The following is a 16,072-nucleotide window of genomic DNA, read 5'->3' on the forward strand; positions in this document are numbered from 1 at the left end:
AGAAGTCTGTATCTTTATACTGTGTGCACAAATTAAATTTAAACAAGCCCTCCAATTATCAGCCAAATTCTATAACTTTCAGATATATACCAGCATTAAATTCAGAGAAGTAGTCTAGTTATCAGGCACTAATTTGTTATGTCTAAGTCTGTGTACACTGTAAAATCAATCAAGTCTTCCAAATATCAGTCAAATCCTTTCAGATTCAGAAAGCTATCTCTAATAGATTCAGAAGAATACACCAATTCTCAAACAACAAGTCTGTATCTTTATACTTTGTGCACAAAGTACATTCAACAAAGCCCTCCAATTATCAGCCAAATTCTGTAACTTTCAGATATATACCAGCATTAAATTCACAGGAGTAGTCTAGTTATCAGGCACAAATTCGGTATGTCTATGTCTATGCAGAATGTAAAATCAATCAAGTCTTCCAATTATCACTCAAATCCTTTCAGATTCAGAAAGCTACCTTTAATAAATTCAGAAGAATACTGCAATTCTTAGACAACAATACTATATCTTTATACTGTGTGCACAAAGTACATTCAACCAAGCCCTCCAATTATCAGCCAAAGTCTGTAATTGTCAGAGATATACAAGCATTAAATTCAGAGGAGTAGTCTAGTTACCAGGCACAAATTCTGTAAGTGTAAATCGCTGCAAACTGTAAAATTAATCAAGTCTTCCAATTATCAGTCAAATAATATCACTTTAAGAAAGCTATCTGTAATAAATTCAGAAGAATACTCCAATTCTCTGGAAAGAATTCTACATCTTTATACTGTGTGCATAAAGTACACTCCACCAAGCCCTACAATTATCAGCCAAAATTCTTTAACTTTCCGATATATACCAGCATTAAATTCAGAAGAGTAGTCTAGCTACCAGGCAGAAATTCTGTATGTTTACATCTGTGTACAATGTAAAATCAATCAAGTCTTCTAATTATCAGTCAAATCCTTTCAGATTAAAAAGCTACCTGTAATAAATTCAGAAGAATACTCCAATTCTCTGGAAAGAATTCTGTATCTTTACACTGTGTGCACAAAGTATATTTAAACAAGCCCTCCAATTATCAGCCAAATTCTGTAATTTTCAGATATATACAAGCATTAAATTCACAGGAGTAGTCTAGTTACCAGATGCAATTTCTGTATGTCTAAATCTGTGCACAATATAAAATCAGTCAAATCTTCCAATTATCAGTCGAATCCTTTCAGTTTCAGAAAGTTACCTGTAATAAATTCAGAAGAATACTCCAATACTCAGACAAAAAGTCTGAATCTTTCTACCGTGTGCACAAATTTCATTACACCAAGCTCTCCAATTATCACCTAAATTGTGTAACTTCAAGATATATGCCAGCATTACATTCACAGGAGTAGTCTAGTTATCATGCACTAATTTGCTACGACTAAGTGTGTATATACTGTAAAATCAATTAAGTCTTGTAATTATCAGTGAAATCATTTACTTTCAGAAAGCTACCTGTAATAAATTCAAAAGAATTCTCCAATTATCTTGAAAAAATTCTATATCTTTATACTGTGCGCAAAAATTAATTTTAAACACACTCCAATTATCAGCCAAATTCTGTAACTTTCAGATATATACCAGCATTAAATTCACAAGGGTACTCTAGTTACCAGATACAATTTCTGTATGTCTAAATCTGTGCACACTGTAAAATCAATCAAATCTTCCAATTATCAGTCGAATCCTTTCAGTTTCAGAAAGCTACCTGTAATAAATTCAGAAGAATACTCCAATTCTCTGGAAAGAATTCTATATCTTTATACTGTGTGCACAAAGTACATTCAACCAATCCCTTCAATTATCAGCCAAATTATGTAACTTTGAGATATATTTCAGCATTAAATTGAGAGGAGTAGTCTAGTTATCAGGCACAAATTCTCTATGTCGACATCTGTGTACACTGTGAAATCAATCAAGTCTTCCAATTTTCAGTTACTTCCTTTCAGTTTCAGAAAACTACCTGTAATAAATTCAAAAGAATACTCCAATTCTCTGGAAAGAATTCTATATATTTATACTGTGTGCACAAATATATTCCACCAATCCCTCCAATTATCAGCCAAATTCTGTAATTTTCAATAAGACCAGCATTAAATTCAGAGGAGTAGTCTAGTTACCAGGGACTAATTCTGTACCTCTAAGTCTGTGCACACTGTAAAACCAATCAAGTCTTCCAATTATCACTCAAATCCTTTCAGATTCAGAAAGCTACCTGTAATAAGTTCAGTAGAATAGTGCAATTCTCAGACGAGAATACTATATCTTTATACTGTGTGCACAAAGTACATTCAACCAAGCCCTCGAATTATCAGCCAAATTCTGTAATTGTCAGATATATACAAGCATTGAATTCAGAGGAGTAGTCTAGTTACCAGAAACAAATTCTGTGTAAGTCTGTGCACACAGTAAAATCAATCAAGTCTTCCAATTATCAGTCAAATCCTTTCAGTTTCAGAAACCTACCTTTATATAAATTCAAAAGAATACTCCAATTCTCTGGAAAGAATTCTATATCTTTATACTGTGTGCACAAATTAAATTTAAACAAGCCCTCCAATTATCAGCCAAATTCTGTAACTTTCAGATGTATACCAGCATTAAATTCAGAGAAGTAGTCTAGTTATCAGGCACTAATTTGGTATGTCTAAGTCTGTGTACACTGTAAAATCAATCAAGTCTTCCAATTATCAGTCAAATCCTTGCAGATTCAGAAAGCTACTTCTAATAAATTCAGAGGAATACACCAATTCTCAAACAACATTTCTGTATCTTTATACTGTGTGCACAAAGTACATTCCACCAATCCCTCCAATTATCAGCCAAATTCTGTAACTTTCAGATATATACCAGCATGAAATTCAGAGGAATAATCTAGTTATCAGGCACCAATTCTGTATGTCTAAGTCTGTGAACACTGTAAAATCAATCAAGTCTTCCAATTATCAGTCAAATCCTTTCACTTTCAGAAAGCTACCTATAATAAATTCAGAATACACATATTCTCAGACAAGAAGTCTAAGTCATTATACTGTGTGCACAAACTACATTAAACCAAGCCCTCCAATTATCAGCCAAATTCTGTAACTTTCAGATATATACTAGCATTCAATTCAGAGGAGTAGTCTAGTTATCAGGCACTGATTCTGTATGTCTAAGTCTGTGCACACTGTAAAATAAATCAGTTCTTCTAATTATCAGTCAAAACCTTTCAGTTTAAAAAGCTACCTGTAAAAAATTCAGAAGAATACTCCAATTCTCTGGAAAGAATTCTGTATCTTTACAATGTGTGCACAAAGTATATTTAAACAAACCCTCTAATTATCAGCCAAATTCTGTAATTATCAGATATATACAAGCATTAAATTAACAGGAGTAGTCTAGTTATCAGATGCAATTTCTGTATGTCTAAATCTGTGCACAATATAAAATCAGTCAAATCTTCCAATTATCAGTCGAATCCTTTCAGTTTCATAAAGCTACCTGTAATAAACTCAGAAGAATACTCCAATTCTCTGGAAAGAATTCTGTACCTTTACACTGTGTGCACAAAGTACAGTTAAACAAGCCCTCCAATTATCACCCAAATTCTTTAACTTTAAGATTAATACCAGCATTAAATTCAGAGGAATAGTCTAGTTATCAGTCACTAATTCTGTATGTCTATGTCTGCACACAATGTAAAATCAATCAAGTCTTCCAATTATCAGTCAAATCCTTTCAGATTAAAAAGCTACCTGTTATAAATTCAAAAGAATACTCCAATTCTCTGGAAAGAATTCTATGTCTTTATACTGTGTGCACAAATATATTCCACCAATCCCTCCAATTATCAGCCAAATTCTGTAACTTTCAGATGTATACCAGCATTAAATTCAGAAGAGTAGTCTAGTTACCAGGCACAAATTCTGTATGTTTACATCTGTGTACACTGTGAAATCAATCAAGTCTTCCAATTTTCAGTCAAATCCTTTCAGTTTCTGAAATCTACCTTTAAAAAATTCAAAAGAATACTCCAATTCTCTGGAAAGAATTCTGTATCTTTACACTGTGTGCACAAATTAATTTTAAAGAAGCCCTCCAATTATCAGCCAAATTCTGTAACTTTCAGACGTATACCAGCATTAAATTCAGAGAAGTAGTCTAGTTATCAGGCACTAATTTGGTATGTCTAAGTCTGTGTACACTGTAAAATCAATCAAGTCTTCCAATTATCAGTCAAATCCTTTCAGATTCAGAAAACTACCTGTAATAAATTCAGAACAATACACCAATTCTCAAACAACAAGTCTGTATCTTTATACTGTGTGCACAAAGTACATTCAACCAAGCCCTCCAATTATCAGCCAAATTCTGTAATTTTCAGATATATACCAGCATTAAATGCCGAGGAGTAGTCTAGTTATGAGGCACTAATTCTGTATGTCTAAGTCTGTGCACAATTTAAAATCAATCAAGTCTTCTAATTATCAGTCAAATCCTTTCCGTTTAAAAAGCTACGTGTAATAAATTCAGAAGAATACTCCAGTTCTCTGGAAAGAATTCTGTATCTTTATACTGTGTACACAAATTAAAACAAGCCCTCCAATTATCAGCCAAATTCTGTAACTTTCAGATGTATACCAGCATTAAATTCAGAGTAGTCTAGTTATGAGGCACTAATTCTGTATGTCTAAGTCTGTGCACAATTTAAAATCAATCAAGTCTTCTAATTATCAGTCAAATCCTTTCAGTTTAAAAAGCTACCTGTAATAAATTCAGAAGAATACTCCAATTCTCTGGAAAGTATTCTGCATCTTTATACTGTGTGCAAAAAGTACACTCCACCAAGCCCTACAATTATCAGCCAAACTCTGTCACTTTCAGATATATTCCAGCATTAAATTCAGAGGAGTAATCTAGTTACCAGGGACTAATTCTGTATATCTAAGTCTGTGCACACTGTAAAATCAATCAAGTCTCCCAATTATCAGTCAAATCCTTTCAGATTCAGAAACCTACCTATAATAAATTGAGAAGAATACACCAATTCTCAAACAAGAAGTCTGTATCTTTTTACTGTGTGCACAAATTAAATTTAAACAAGCCCTCCAATTATCAGCCAAATTCTGTAACTTTCAGATATATACCAGCATTAAATTCAGAGAAGTAGTCTAGTTATCAGGCACTAATTTGTTATGTCTAAGTCTGTGCACACTGTAAAATCAATCAAGTCTTCCAAATATCAGTCAAATCCTTTCAGATTCAGAAAGCTATCTCTAATAGATTCAGAAGAATACACCAATTCTCAAACAACAAGTCTGTATCTTTATACTTTGTGCACAAAGTACATTCAACAAAGCCCTCCAATTATCAGCCAAATTCTGTAACTTTCAGATATATACCAGCATTAAATTCACAGGAGTAGTCTAGTTATCAGGCACAAATTCCGTATGTCTATGTCTATGCAGAATGTAAAATCAATCAAGTCTTCCAATTATCACTCAAATCCTTTCAGATTCAGAAAGCTACCTTTAATAAATTCAGAAGAATACTGCAATTCTTAGACAACAATACTATATCTTTATACTGTGTGCACAAAGTACATTCAACCAAGCCCTCCAATTATCAGCCAAATTCTGTAACTTTCAGATATATACAAGCATTAAATTCAGAGGAGTAGTCTAGTTACCAGGCACAAATTCTGTAAGTGTAAATCGCTGCAAACTGTAAAATTAATCAAGTCTTCCAATTATCAGTCAAATAATATCACTTTAAGAAAGCTATCTGTAATAAATTCAGAAGAATACTCCAATTCTCTGGAAAGAATTCTACATCTTTATACTGTGTGCATAAAGTACACTCCACCAAGCCCTACAATTATCAGCCAAAATTCTTTAACTTTCCGATATATACCAGCATTAAATTCAGAAGAGTAGTCTAGCTACCAGGCAGAAATTCTGTATGTTTACATCTGTGTACAATGTAAAATCAATCAAGTCTTCTAATTATCAGTCAAATCCTTTCAGATTAAAAAGCTACCTGTAATAAATTCAGAAGAATACTCCAATTCTCTGGAAAGAATTCTGTATCTTTACACTGTGTGCACAAAGTATATTTAAACAAGCCCTCCAATTATCAGCCAAATTCTGTAATTTTCAGATATATACAAGCATTAAATTCACAGGAGTAGTCTAGTTACCAGATGCAATTTCTGTATGTCTAAATCTGCGCACAATGTAAAATCAGTCAAATCTTCCAATTATCAGTCGAATCCTTTCAGTTTCAGAAAGTTACCTGTAATAAATTCAGAAGAATACTCCAATACTCAGACAAAAAGTCTGAATCTTTCTACCGTGTGCACAAATTTCATTACACCAAGCTCTCCAATTATCAGCTAAATTGTGTAACTTCAAGATATATGCCAGCATTACATTCACAGGAGTAGTCTAGTTATCATGCACTAATTTGCTATGACTAAGTGTGTATATACTGTAAAATCAATTAAGTCTTGTAATTATCAGTGAAATCATTTACTTTCAGAAAGCTACCTGTAATAAATTCAAAAGAATTCTCCAATTATCTTGAAAAAATTCTATATCTTTATACTGTGTGCCAAAATTAATTTTAAACACACTCCAATTATCAGCCAAATTCTGTAACTTTCAGATATATACCAGCATTAAATTCACAAGGGTACTCTAGTTACCAGATACAATTTCTGTATGTCTAAATCTGTGCACACTGTAAAATCAATCAAATCTTCCAATTATCAGTCGAATCCTTTCAGTTTCAGAAAGCTACCTGTAATAAATTCAGAAGAATACTCCAATTCTCTGGAAAGAATTCTATATCTTTATATTGTGTGCACAAAGTACATTCAACCAATCCCTTCAATTATCAGCCAAATTATGTAACTTTGAGATATATTTCAGCATTAAATTGAGAGGAGTAGTCTAGTTATCAGGCACAAATTCTCTATGTCGACATCTGTGTACACTGTGAAATCAATCAAGTCTTCCAATTTTCAGTTACTTCCTTTCAGTTTCAGAAAACTACCTGTAATAAATTCAAAAGAATACTCCAATTCTCTGGAAAGAATTCTATATATTTATACTGTGTGCACAAATATATTCCACCAATCCCTCCAATTATCAGCCAAATTCTGTAACTTTCAGATATATACCAGCATTAAATTCAGAGGAGTAGTCTAGTTATCAGGCAGAAATTCTGTATGTCTAAGGCTGTGCACACTTTAAAATCAATCAAGTGTTCCAATTATCACTCAAGTCTTTTCAGTTTAAAAAGCTACCTGTAATAAATTCAGAAGAATATTCCAATTCTCTGGAAAAAAAACTGTATCTTTATACTGTGTGCACAAAGTACATTTAAACAAACCCTCCAATTATCAGCCAAACTCTGTCACTTTCAGATATATTCCAGCATTAAATTCAGAGGACTAGTCTAGTTACCAGGGACTAATTCTGTATGTCTAAGTCTGTGCACACTGTAAAATCAATCAAGTCTTCCAATTATCAGTCAAATCCTTTCAGATTCAGAAAGCTACATCTAATAGATGAGAAGAATACACCAATTCTCAAACAAGTCTGTATCTTTATACTTTGTGCACAAAGTACATTCAACCAAGCCCTCCAGTTATCACCCAAATTCTGTAATTTTCAGATATACACCAGCATTAAATTCAGAGGAGTAGTCTAGTTATCAGGCAGAACTTCTGTATGTCTAAGGCTGTGCACAATGTAAAATCAATCAACTCTTCTAATTATCAATCAAATCCTTTCAATTTAAAAAGCTACCTGTAATAAATTCAGAAGAATACTCCAATTCTCTGGAAAGAATTATATATCTTTATACTGTGTGCACTAAGTACATTCAACCAAGCCCTCCAATTATCAGCCAAATTCTGTAATTGTCAGATATATACAAGCATTAAATTCAGAGGAGTAGTCTAGTTACCAGAAACAAATTCTGTGTAAGTCTGTGCACACAGTAAAATCAATCAAGTCTTCCATTTATCAGTCAAATCCTTTCAGTTTCAGAAACCTACCTTTAATACATTCAAAACAATACTCTAATTCTCTGGAAAGAATTCTATATCTTTATACTGTGTGCACAAATATATTCCACCAAGCCCTCCAATTATCAGCCAAATTCTGTAACGTTGAGATATAAATACCAACATTAAATTCAGAGAAGTAGTCTAGTTAGTGGGCACTAATTTGGTATGACTAAGTCTGTGTATACTGTAAAATCAATGAAGTCTTCAAATTATCAGTCAAATCTTTTAGTTTCAGAAAGCTACCTGTAATAAATTCAGAAGAATACTCCAGTTCTCTGGAAAGAATTCTATATATTTATAGTCCGTGTACAAAGTACATTCAACCAAGCCCTCCAATTATCAGCCAAATTCTGTAACTTTGAGACATATACCAGCATTAAATTCAGAAGAGTAGTTTAGTTACCAGGCACAAATTCTGTATTTTTACATCTGTGTACACTGTGAAATCAATCAAGTCTTTCAATTTTCAGTCAAATCCCTTCAGTTTCAGAAACCTACCTTTAATAAATTCAAAAGAATACTCCAATTCTCTGGAAAGAATTCTATATCGTTACACTGTGTGCACAAATTAAATTTAAAGAAGCCCTCCAATTATCAGCCAAATTCTGTAACTTTCAGATGTATACCAGCATTAAATTCAGAGAACTAGTCTAGTTATCAGGCACTAATTTGGTATGTCTAAGTCTGTGTACACTGTAAAATCAATCAAGTCTTCCATTTATCAGTCAAATCCTTTCAGATTCAGAAAACTACCTGTAATAAATTCAGAAGAATACACCAATTCTCAAACAAGAAGTCTGTATCTTTATACTGTGTGCACAAAGTACATTCAACCAAGCCCTCCAATTATCAGCCAAATTCTGTAATTTTCAGATATATACCAGCATTAAATGCCGAGGAGTAGTCTAGTTATCAGGCACTAATTCTGTATGTCTAAGTCTGTGCACAATTTAAAATCAATCAAGTCTTCTAATTATCAGTCAAATCCTTTCCGTTTAAAAAGCTACGTGTAATAAATTCAGAAGAATACTCCAGTTCTCTGGAAAGAATTCTGTATCTTTATACTGTGTACACAAATTAAAACAAGCCCTCCAATTATCAGCCAAATTCTGTAACTTTCAGATATATACCAGCATTAAATTCAGAGAAGTAGTCTAGTTATCAGGCACTAATTTGTTATGTCTAAGTCTGTGTACACTGTAAAATCAATCAAGTCTTCCAAATATCAGTCAAATCCTTTCAGATTCAGAAAGCTATCTCTAATAGATTCAGAAGAATACACCAATTCTTAAACAACAAGTCTGTATCTTTATACTTTGTGCACAAAGTACATTCAACAAAGCCCTCCAATTATCAGCCAAATTCTGTAACTTTCAGATATATACCAGCATTAAATTCAGAGGAGTAGTCTAGTTATCAGGCACAAATTCTGTATGTCTATAGCTATGCAGAATGTAAAATCAATCAAGTCTTCCAATTATCACTCAAATCCTTTCAGATTCAGAAAGCTACCTTTAATAAATTCAGAAGAATACTGCAATTCTCAGACAAGAATACTATATCTTTATACTGTGTGCACAAAGTACATTCAACCAAGCCCTCCAGTTATCAGCCAAATTCTGTAATTGTCAGAGATATACAAGCATTAAATTCAGAGGAGTAGTCTAGTTACCAGGTACAAATTCTGTATGTGTAAATCGCTGCAAACTGTAAAATTAATCAAGTCTTCCAATTATCAGTCAAATAATATCACTTTAAGAAAGCTATCTGTAATAAATTCAGAAGAATACTCCAATTCTCTGGAAAGAATTCTACATCTTTATACTGTGTGCATAAAGTACACTCCACCAAGCCCTACAATTATCAGCCAAAATTCTTTAACTTTCCGATATATACCAGCATTAAATTCAGAAGAGTAGTCTAGCTACCAGGCACAAATTCTGTATGTTTACATCTGTGTACACTGTGAAATCAATCATGACTTCCAATTTTCAGTCAAATCCTTTCAGTTTCAGAAACCTACCTGTAATAAATTCAGAAGAATACTCCAATTCTCTGGAAAGAATTCTGTATCTTTATACTGTGTGCACAAATTAAATTTAAACAAGCCCTCCAATTATCAGCCAAATTCTGTAACTTTCAGATGTATACCAGGATTAAATTCATTAAGTAGTCTAGTTATGAGGCACTAATTTGGTATGCTAAGGTCTGTGTACACTGTAAAATCAATCAAGTCTTCCAATTATCAGTCAAAATATTTCAGTTTCAAAAACCTACCTGTAATAAATTCAGAAGAATACTCCAATTCTCTGGAAAGAATTCTGTATCTTTACACTCTGTGCACAAAATATATTTAAACAAAACCTCCAATTATCAGCCAAATTCTGTAATTTTTGAGATATATACCAACATTACATTCAGAGGAGTAGTCTAGTTATCGGGCACTAATTCGGTATGACTAAGTCTGTGTACACTGTAAAATCAATCAAGTCTTCCAATTATCAGTCAAATCCTTTCAGATTCAGAAAGCTATCTCTAATAGATTCAGAAGAATACGCCAATTCTCAAACAACAAGTCTGTATCTTTATACTTTGTGCACAAAGTACATTCAACAAAGCCCTCCAATTATCAGCCAAATTCTGTAACTTTCAGATATATACCAGCATTAAATTCAGAGGAGTAGTCTAGTTATCAGGCACAAATTCTGTATGTCTATGTCTATGCAGAATGTAAAATCAATCAAGTCTTCCAATTATCACTCAAATCCTTTCAGATTCAGAAAGCTACCTTTAATAAATTCAGAAGAATACTGCAATTCTCAGACAAGAATACTATATCTTTATACTGTGTGCACAAAGTACATTCAACCAAGCCCTCCAGTTATCAGCCAAATTCTGTAATTGTCAGAGATATACAAGCATTAAATTCAGAGGAGTAGTCTAGTTACCAGGTACAAATTCTGTATGTGTAAATCGCTGCAAACTGTAAAATTAATCAAGTCTTCCAATTATCAGTCAAATAATATCACTTTAAGAAAGCTATCTGTAATAAATTCAGAAGAATACTCCAATTCTCTTGAAAATATTCTGCATCTTTATACTGTCTGCAAAAAGTACACTCCACCAAGCCCTACAATTATCAGCCAAAATTCTTTAACTTTCCGATATATACCAGCATTAAATTCAGAAGAGTAGTCTAGCTACCAGGCACAAATTCTGTATGTTTACATCTGTGTACACTGTGAAATCAATCATGACTTCCAATTTTCAGTCAAATCCTTTCAGTTTCAGAAACCTACCTGTAATAAATTCAGAAGAATACTCCAATTCTCTGGAAAGAATTCTGTATCTTTATACTGTGTGCACAAATTAAATTTAAACAAGCCCTCCAATTATCAGCCAAATTCTGTAACTTTCAGATGTATACCAGGATTAAATTCATTAAGTAGTCTAGTTATGAGGCACTAATTTGGTATGCTAAGGTCTGTGTACACTGTAAAATCAATCAAGTCTTCCAATTATCAGTCAAAATATTTCAGTTTCAAAAACCTACCTGTAATAAATTCAGAAGAATACTCCAATTCTCTGGAAAGAATTCTGTATCTTTACACTCTGTGCACAAAATATATTTAAACAAAACCTCCAATTATCAGCCAAATTCTGTAATTTTTGAGATATATACCAACATTACATTCAGAGGAGTAGTCTAGTTATCGGGCACTAATTCGGTATGACTAAGTCTGTGTACACTGTAAAATCAATCAAGTCTTCCAATTATCAGTCAAATCCTTTCAGATTCAGAAAGCTATCTCTAATAGATTCAGAAGAATACACCAATTCTCAAACAACAAGTCTGTATCTTTATACTTTGTGCACAAAGTACATTCAACAAAGCCCTCCAATTATCAGCCAAATTCTGTAACTTTCAGATATATACCAGCATTAAATTCAGAGGAGTAGTCTAGTTATCAGGCACAAATTCTGTATGTCTATGTCTATGCAGAATGTAAAATCAATCAAGTCTTCCAATTATCACTCAAATCCTTTCAGATTCAGAAAGCTACCTTTAATAAATTCAGAAGAATACTGCAATTCTCAGACAAGAATACTATATCTTTATACTGTGTGCACAAAGTACATTCAACCAAGCCCTCCAGTTATCAGCCAAATTCTGTAATTGTCAGAGATATACAAGCATTAAATTCAGAGGAGTAGTCTAGTTACCAGGTACAAATTCTGTATGTGTAAATCGCTGCAAACTGTAAAATTAATCAAGTCTTCCAATTATCAGTCAAATAATATCACTTTAAGAAAGCTATCTGTAATAAATTCAGAAGAATACTCCAATTCTCTGGAAAATATTTTGCATCTTTATACTGTCTGCAAAAAGTACACTCCACCAAGCCCTACAATTATCAGCCAAAATTCTTTAACTTTCCGATATATACCAGCATTAAATTCAGAAGAGTACTCTAGCTACCAGGCACAAATTCTGTATGTTTACATCTGTGTACACTGTGAAATCAATCATGACTTCCAATTTTCAGTCAAATCCTTTCAGTTTCAGAAACCTACCTGTAATAAATTCAGAAGAATACTCCAATTCTCTGGAAAGAATTCTGTATCTTTATACTGTGTGCACAAATTAAATTTAAACAAGCCCTCCAATTATCAGCCAAATTCTGTAACTTTCAGATGTATACCAGGATTAAATTCATTAAGTAGTCTAGTTATGAGGCACTAATTTGGTATGCTAAGGTCTGTGTACACTGTAAAATCAATCAAGTCTTCCAATTATCAGTCAAAATATTTCAGTTTCAAAAACCTACCTGTAATAAATTCAGAAGAATACTCCAATTCTCTGGAAAGAATTCTGTATCTTTACACTCTGTGCACAAAATATATTTAAACAAAACCTCCAATTATCAGCCAAATTCTGTAATTTTTGAGATATATACCAACATTACATTCAGAGGAGTAGTCTAGTTATCGGGCACTAATTCGGTATGACTAAGTCTGTGTACACTGTAAAATCAATCAAGTCTTCCAATTATCAGTCAAATCCTTTCAGATTCAGAAAGCTATCTCTAATAGATTCAGAAGAATACACCAATTCTCAAACAACAAGTCTGTATCTTTATACTTTGTGCACAAAGTACATTCAACAAAGCCCTCCAATTATCAGCCAAATTCTGTAACTTTCAGATATATACCAGCATTAAATTCACAGGAGTAGTCTAGTTATCAGGCACAAATTCTGTATGTCTATGTCTATGCAGAATGTAAAATCAATCAAGTCTTCCAATTATCACTCAAATCCTTTCAGATTCAGAAAGCTACCTTTAATAAATTCAGAAGAATACTGCAATTCTCAGACAAGAATACTATATCTTTATACTGTGTGCACAAAGTACATTCAACCAAGCCCTCCAGTTATCAGCCAAATTCTGTAATTGTCAGAGATATACAAGCATTAAATTCAGAGGAGTAGTCTAGTTACCAGGCACAAATTCTGTATGTGTAAATCGCTGCAAACTGTAAAATTAATCAAGTCTTCCAATTATCAGTCAAATAATATCACTTTAAGAAAGCTATCTGTAATAAATTCAGCAGAATACTCCAATTCTCTGGAAAATATTCTGCATCTTTATACTGTCTGCAAAAAGTACACTCCACCAAGCCCTACAATTATCAGCCAAAATTCTTTAACTTTCCGATATATACCAGCATTAAATTCAGAAGAGTAGTCTAGCTACCAGGCACAAATTCTGTATGTTTACATCTGTGTACACTGTGAAATCAATCATGACTTCCAATTTTCAGTCAAATCCTTTCAGTTTCAGAAACCTACCTGTAATAAATTCAGAAGAATACTCCAATTCTCTGGAAAAAATTCTATATCTTTATACTGTGTGCACAAATTAAATTTAAACAAGCCCTCCAATTATCAGCCAAATTCTGTAACTTTCAGATGTATACCAGGATTAAATTCATTAAGTAGTCTAGTTATGAGGCACTAATTTGGTATGCTAAGGTCTGTGTACACTGTAAAATCAATCAAGTCTTCCAATTATCAGTCAAATTCTTTCAGTTTCAAAAACCTACCTGTAATAAATTCAGAAGAATACTCCAATTCTCTGGAAAGAATTCTGTATCTTTACACTCTGTGCACAAAATATATTTAAACAAAACCTCCAATTATCAGCCAAATTCTGTAATTTTTGAGATACATACCAACATTACATTCAGAGGAGTAGTCTAGTTATCGGGCACTAATTCGTTATGACTAAGTCTGTGTATACTGTAAAATCAATCAAGTCTTCCAATTATAAGTCAAATCTTTTAGTTTCAGAAAGCTACCTGTAATAAATTCAGAAGAATACTCCAATTCTCTGGAAAGAATTCTATATCTTTATACTCCGTGCAAAAAGTACATTCAACCAAGCCCTCCAATTATCAGCCAAATTATGTAACTTTGAGATATATTTCAGCATTAAATTCAGAGGAGTAGTTAAGTTGCCAGGCACAAATTCTCTATTTTGACATCTGTGTACACTGTGAAGTCAATCAAGTCTTCCAATTATCAGTTACATCCTTTCCGTTTCAAAAAAACACCTGTAATAAATTCAAAAGAATACTCCAATTCTCTGGAAAGAATTTTCTATCTTTATACTGTGTGCACAAATATATTCCACCAATCCCTCCAATTATCAGCCAAATTCTGAAATTTGGAGATATATACCAGCATTAAATTCAGAGGAGTAGTCTAGTTATCAGGCAGAAATCCTGTATGTTTACATCTGTGTACAATGTAAAATCAATCAAGACTTCTAATTATCAGTCAAATCCTTTCAGATTAAAAAGCTACCTGTAATAAATTCAGAAGAATACTCAAGTTCTCTGGAAAGAATTCTGTATCTTTACACTGTGTGCACAAAGTACATTTAAACAAGCCCTCCAATTATCAGCCAAATTCTGTAATTTTCAGATATATACAAGCATTAAATTCACAGGAGTAGTCTAGTTACCAGATGCAATTTCTGTATGTCTAAATCTGTGCACAATATAAAATCAGTCAAATCTTCCAATTATCAGTCGAATGCTTTCAGTTTCAGAAAGCTACCTGTAATAAATTCAGAAGAATACTCCAATACTCAGACAAAAAGTCTGAATCTTTCTACCGTGTGCACAAATTTCATTACACCAAGCTCTCCAATTATTACCTAAATTGTGTAACTTCAAGATATATGCCAGCATTACATTCACAGGAGTAGTCTAGTTATCATGCACTAATTTGCTACGACTAAGTGTGTATATACTGTAAAATCAATCAAGTCTTATAATTATCAGTGAAATCATTTACTTTCGGAAAGCTACCTGTAATAAATTCAAAAGAATTCTCCAATTATCTTGAAAAAATTCTATATCTTTATACTGTGTGCAAAAATTAAATTTAAACACACTCCAATTATCAGCCAAATTCTGTAACTTTCAGATATATACCAGCATTAAATTCACAAGGGTACTCTAGTTACCAGATACAATTTCTGTATGTCTAAATCTGTGCACACTGTAAAATCAATCAAATCTTCCAATTATCAGTCGAATCCTTTCAATTTCAGAAAACTACCTGTAATAAATTCAGAAGAATACTCCAATTCTCTGGAAAGAATTCTATATCTTTATACTGTGTGCACAAAGTACATTCAACCAATCCCTTCAATTATCACCCAATTATGTAACTTAGAGATATATTTCAGCATTAAATTCAGAGGAGTAGTCTAGTTATCAGGCACAAATTCTCTATGTCGACATCTGTGTACACTGTGAAATCAATCAAGTCTTCCAATTTTCAGTTACTTCCTTTCAGTTTCAGAAAACTACCTGTAATAAATTCAAGAGAATACTCCAATTCCCTGGAAAGAATTTTCTATCTTTATACTGTGTGCACAAATATATTCCACCAATCCCTCCAAT

Source organism: Colius striatus, chromosome 8, assembly GCF_028858725.1.
Source record: "Colius striatus isolate bColStr4 chromosome 8, bColStr4.1.hap1, whole genome shotgun sequence".
In the NCBI taxonomy this organism is placed as follows: domain Eukaryota; kingdom Metazoa; phylum Chordata; class Aves; order Coliiformes; family Coliidae; genus Colius; species Colius striatus.